This window comes from Dromiciops gliroides, chromosome X, assembly GCF_019393635.1.
Source record: "Dromiciops gliroides isolate mDroGli1 chromosome X, mDroGli1.pri, whole genome shotgun sequence".
NCBI classification, from domain to species: Eukaryota; Metazoa; Chordata; class Mammalia; order Microbiotheria; family Microbiotheriidae; genus Dromiciops; species Dromiciops gliroides.
The window spans coordinates 75,328,428-75,335,108 of record NC_057867.1 but is presented as its reverse complement, the minus strand read 5'-3'; positions in this window follow the sequence as shown (position 1 = coordinate 75,335,108).

Below are 6,681 nucleotides of genomic sequence, written 5' to 3'. Positions count from 1 at the left end.
AATTATGTATCACTTAAGGTTTGCAGCGCCCTTTATGTGGATTATTTTATTTGAGTCTCCCAACCACCTGTAAGTGGATCATATTATTTCCATTTTCCAGATAAGGCAATTGAGGCTTAGAGCTGTGTGCATACTGATCAGAAGGGAGGAAATTAGACACACACAGCCTTGGGATTTCAAGTCTTTGCCCACTTCAGCACACTGCTGCAACACACTTTACTGTGATGACCCCTTCACTATGTATGCCAAATAAATGATAAGCATGGTTATATTCTAATTCTAATTCTCCATCTGCTTGCTCTGCTTGGGGACTGTGCCACATATTTTATCTTCCTTCATCATATTAGAGATTTGCAGTTCAAAATTACTTTAGAGGCCATTGAGTCCTATCCTCCATTTTACAGATGAAGAAACTGAGGCCCATAAAGGTTAAATAATTTGCCCAAAGTCGCATGGATAATAAATGGACATGCTGAGTTTTCATACCACATCCTTTGACTTCCAGGCCAGTGGTCATTCCTCAAAACATTAATAGCCTTTGCCAAGCATGGACAAAGGGAGGAGCCTGGGAAACTATCCCCTGAGCATCCAGCAGTGACAGAGCCTTGGAGGAGTTCAGGAGGCAAGTTTTACCAGTTTGCTTGCTTCTTAGGCTTTATTGTTCTTCATGGAAGAACATCATGTGCCGCTGCAACTGGAAATCACCTTAAAGGAGGATTTGACAAGAATTGATTGGAACTCTAGCATAGGGAGTTCATTATCGGGCAGCTGCCAGCTCGTTGCAGGTGTTTATCTTGATTAGATAGCTCTGACATTGTCACAGGCCAAGGAGATGAGAACATGGTAGCATTTTATCAGGTGTCCCCTAAGGGGCTGCCACCAAGGGTACATGAAGCACAAATAACTCTTAGTGATTTACTTTAAGATAGTTCTAAAGAAGAACAAGCCTCTAGCCAGTCTCCCATGTTTTTCATGCCCCCCTCTGAAGCCAGAAACAGAGTGGTTTGTACTTGTGGGGCCTAGTTGGGGCACTGCCCATTGGGATATTTCATATTATTTCCAAAATGGATGGATGGAGTTGACATGAATGCAGGTTTAGATTTGGCTAGGTGAGAGGCTGGCGAGAAGAGTGGTATGCATTGGAATGTGGAGACTCAGGGTCTACCTCTGATGGGTACTGGGGATATGGGTCTTGATAAGTCACTTAACCCTTTGGTACTCTAAGAAGCTCTCTGTGACTCTAAGTCACACATGAGTTGCATTTGCATAACAAAGAGAGTTGCCCATACTGCTGAAATCTCAGGTTTGGACAAAAAAAGAGAGACACACACACAGGGAGAGAGACAGAGAGACACTTAGACACACAGAGCTAGGCATGAATTTAGCTTAAGGCACTTCATAATGTTTGATTGCTCTTTCTTTCATCCCTATTGCTTCCCAGTGACTCTTCCTCCTACCTCCAGATAGAACTCTCTCTTATAACAAAGTACAGCTGCACAAAACAAATCACCACATTGGCCATGTCTGGCAATGTGTGGATGTCTCATTGTACATCAGTAGCCCATCACTGCTCTGCTGAAAGGTGAGTGGCATGCTTGACTGTCTCTTGAGAAACATCACACTTGCTCAACGCATTGATGGGAGCCCTGAAGTCTTTGACTGTTACATGGCCAGATCACTTTCAGTGGTTTTCAATGGAGATGATAGCTAAGGGAGACAAAGGAGGATTGGAGAAATGGGAAAAGTGAAACACTAAGAATCTTTTTTCCCCCTAGAGAAGGACTGCATAGAACAAAGTTTCACAGTGTGACCTTGTGTCATGGAGTGGACAGAAATGGAATATGGCCCTAAAAAGAAAAATGCAGGGTTAGGAAGCAAACCATCCTCTTTCCTCATTAAGCTATAATTACTAACTCTATGATCCTTTTGGCAATGTAACACTAATGACTAGGCCCCATTAAGGCCTAAGTCAGAAATTCAGGGTCTCTGGCACTCTTAGCTGAAGAGCTGAATGTCAGGACAAATCAGACTTCTAATGAGCTGCCTTAAATCAAAGATAAGACTGCCCCAGAACAATCTGATATTTAATTTCATGCCATTCCAACTCTTGAGAGCATTATGTACGCACAGTTCTTGCCAGAATAACTAATAAAATGATGCCCCAGAGCAAAGGCAAAAAAGCCTCCAGTGTTTTACTTGACATGAAAAACCAAGAACCATGAAATCACTTCAAGCATTTATCTGGGCCCACCCAACAGTCTCATGAGAACAAGAACAAGACTACTCAACCATCCCCACTCTAAATTCTAAAATCTGTCCTCCCATTGCTCAGAGGTGGCCCCAATTTGCAATATTTGCAACTTTCTTCCCTTCAAGGTTGCTGGGGGTATCACATCCCATTCCACTGCCCATTGCTTGGCTGCTTTGGAGTCTAAACATCCATAGAGTTCCTAAATCTACAGATTTTTCTTTCTTCTGTTCTTTTCATTGCTGTTAAATTTAAGGTAATCAACAAGTGGCAAAATATTAGGAGACCCCCCCCCCCTATCTTTCAGAACTAAGGCCCAGCAAGCAAGCTGTGTCCTAAACTTGGCAAAACAACAATCCTTTGTACTAACCTCTGGATGGTCTCACCCTCTAGCGAAATCACATAATTCACCAGGTGTTCTCTGAGCTGGACAAGCACTGGACAAACTTGGAAAGTCCTGCAATAAATGAAACTTGACACATTCTTGATGTTACCCCTCATTGTCAGGGCTACAGCTCACTGCACAGCCACTAGTCTAAGTATGGAGAGCTCCCTACACTGCCCCAGGTCCCCCCACTAGGGGCAGGGTCCCAGCACATATGTCTATAGCTCATCTTTGCTTGAAAGCCATTTCCCTCACTCTGAAAGTAAAACTTCAATTTAATTCCTGTCTTCCCTGTCTCTATCCTGCTCTGTTTAGCTCTGGCCATTCACAGGTTAGAGGCTAGTTTCACCAGGTTGACACAAGTTACCAAAATAATTTGACATTTTTAGGAAGCCTTAGGGTTTCACAGATCACCCAAAGAAAATATAGATTTAATCCTCCCCTCTAGACTTTTATGCATAAGACCTTGACATTTGATATAGATAATCCATCAAGGGAATTACCTAAGATGATTTCACATTCTAAAAACTTCCTGAGATGGTAAAGTATGGCAACTGATACAAACTTTGTGGCCCTCTATACAAACATTACCTGTCTTTCTAGGGAATGTTATTGGCTACTCGAGTGCTTGTTTATCTAAAATGTGAGGGTCTTTAGCAAGCTAGTTTCCTCAAACTCTCAACACTAAATCTTTCAGCCCCAAATCACTCTTTATCCTAATGGAAAACAGGACTGCATTTATAAAGTACATTGGCCTCACCTGATAAATAAGCTCATTGGATTAGATCAACAATTAGTACGCAAGTGAATCTGTGGTGTCATCAATTTGGAAGCTTCCTGAAATGATGAAGATTGCGACCTATGTATTTGTACCAATCCTTCCCAAGCCTGTTTTGTCTGTTCCAGATGCACGTGCTGATGGACGAACTCCATAGGATGGACATCCAAATGCATGCTGAAATGAGGAAACATAAAATGTTTATTCAGTTGGTCTTTATGGTGAGGATGGAAAGGCCAAACACCTTTGAGTGATTAAAGATGTCACCAACAAAATACCGTCCACAAAGAGGGAGGGCGAGAGAAGGGTCTAGGATGACTAACTCTATGATCTAATGAACAAGTACAGGAAGCTCTTCCATCTCAGTGGCAAACACCTTCAGGGAGCATACATTTCCTTTCTTTATGCCCTGTCTGATGCTTACGATTGGAGGGTCATTGAGCAGGATTATTTATGGTTTTTTCATCTTTCATGGAATAATGTATAACTAAGAGACACCCTGTTGCTAAAGAACCTGTAAAGGCACATGTTGTTCTACAAAATTCATTGCTTTTTCATAAGGAACAAATAATAATCACAGAGGTATCATATTCTCTCTTTCAGTTAGTTATGAAATATTAAAGATGTGGCTCCCACTGTTGAATAGCACTTAGGAAGGCCTTCCCATTCCTTCCCAATATCCACATTGAGAATGCCCTTGGTTTTAAATAGAAGAATTTAATAAAGATTTTGTATAGATGGGACAGCAGACATAAAGGTCAATATCTATTGATGTTCTCTTGGTAACCTTTATTCAATATTTAAGGTCCAAGATTCCCTTCATATCTTTGATATCTTCCTTTCCCTTAAATACCTTTTATATCAATCTCTCCTTTAAAGCTGGTATGGATTTCCTCATAGACACAATCAAATGTGGCTATTTTTCCTTTTTACTCTTTAGTTCCATTTATAATTGCTCTATAAGCACATTTAGAACTAAGATGTAAAGGCCCAAGAATGGACAGTTAAATGGAGAAATGGATAGAGTGCTGGGCATGGAGTCAAAAGGACCTGAGTTGCAATCTGGTCTCAGACACTAGCTGTATGACCCTGGGAAAGTAACTTAACCCTGCTTGCTTCAGTTTCCTTATCTGCAAAGTGAGGTGTAGAAGGAAAAATAGACCATTCTAGTATCTCTCCCAAGAAAACTCCAAATGGGGTCACAAAGAGTAGAACACAACTAAAAAATTACTGAACAAAAACAAAATGGTAATTCCACTGTCTTTGCTGGGGAAAAGTTACGAACGTGTTTTTTCTTTGAATTTTTTTCCTTTGTCTTCTATTTGTAAACCATCCCATCATCTTTTCATCCTTGAATGCCATTGGGATGACTTTGCTTACCTGAAAATATTGCCAAAGTGTTTTTACTCTCCATTGCTCCTCTTTGTTTTATGAGATGATACTGCTCATAAAATCCCTTATCCTTCTTCATAAGATCTTAAAAACAAGTTTATATTTTAACCTCTTGTTACATTTTGCTGCTGTTCCCCTCTATTTGGTAAATGTCAGATGTTTACTCACTACAATTATTTTTGTGTTATTTTTGTGTCCTTGTTCTAGCAATTCATTTTCATTGGTTAAACTTTTTGATAAAGTTAAAGTTGGTATTGATGTCATTTCTGTTGTCCATTTCCCATTTTTGATTGTCAATAAGTTGTTAAAATAATTCAGGGTCGGGGCAGCTAGGTGGCGCAGTGGATAGAGCACCAGCCCTGGAGTCAGGAGTACCTGAGTTCAAATCTGGCCTCAGACACTTAACACTTACTAGCTGTGTGAGCCTGGGCAAGTCACTTAATCCCAATGGCCTCACTAAAATAATAATAATAATAATAATAATAATAATAATAATAATAATTCAGGGTTAAGATGTTCCAAATGTATATTATTTTCTCAATATAATTCTCCCCATCCCATCTTTCCTGATTCTAATCTTATGTGTGTGGAGGTCAGTGGTATGATTGAACAGATAGCTGACCCAGAGATAACTCTGATGTCAATAACAAGTCTTTTTCAGTTTGTTAAAAGATAATTTGCGGTATTAATTTAGTGCTTGTCATGTCCAATATTTACTATTTATTTCTCTGAAGAAAATGTTCATGATATACAGGAATAAACACTTCATGTAATTTTTTGTTTGCTTTTTGGAGGCAATCAGGGATAAATGACTTGCCCAAGGTCACATAGTAAGTGTCTGAGGTCAGATTTGAACTCAAGTTCTCATTACAGGGCCAGTGCTCTATCCATGGCACTGCCCCTACTTCTGCGCAATTTACAAGACTCTGGCCTCTCTCATTCCTTCTTTCTGAACCATGCTTTCCTATCTCTATCTCTATCTCTATCTCTATCTCTATCTCTATCTCTATCTCTATCTCTATCTCTATCTCTATCTCTATCTCTATCTCTATCTCTATCTCTATCTCTATCTCTATCTCTATCTCTATCTCTATCTATTTCTAGCTATTTGTTCTCTCTTTATTCATGATCATTAAACAATGCGAATGGTTACTCAGAGCTCTCAGCCTTGTGCAACAAAGGTTCAAAACATCATAGATCTAGAGTGGAAGGAACTTCAGAGGTCATCTAATCCAATTCCCTCATTTTTACAGCTGAGGAACCTAAAGCTCAGGGACATGAAGTAAACTGCCCAAGATCACGCAGATCATAAATGACAGAGATGGGATTTGAACCCAGGTCTTCCTGATTCCAAATCCAATACTCTATTCCAATGGTATCAGAGAGAATTAAAAGGGGTTTTGATTGTTTTGTTTTTCAAAAACAGAGTCTTCTGAAAATTAAGATGTTCTATTTTCATCCACAAGATCACAAAGTGTATTTCAAAAATGTTTTCTCAGTGAAAATGGAAGAGGAAAAAGAAAATGGAAGGAGGAACTGATGGTTCCCCAGAGGGAGATCATTGTCTGAGAATTCTTATTGGGAATAAATGAGAAAAGAACACTTTTAAACTCAATGACATATTGTCAATTTTTAATCTTTACCGCTTAAAATTTAAATGCCACCTCCTATAGCCAAGAAAGAAGAGTAAGTAAGTCAATAGCTAAATACCGCTAACAAAATTCAGAACTCTGCTATGTTGTTATCTCAGCACAAGGACACATATAGCTGGGATGGGATCAAATAATTCTTTGGCCCCCTCAGGCTTTGGCTCATAGGAAGAAATGCAGATTTGGGTAAAACTATGCTAGAAAGTCTTCAGAAAAGAAAAAAAAAGCT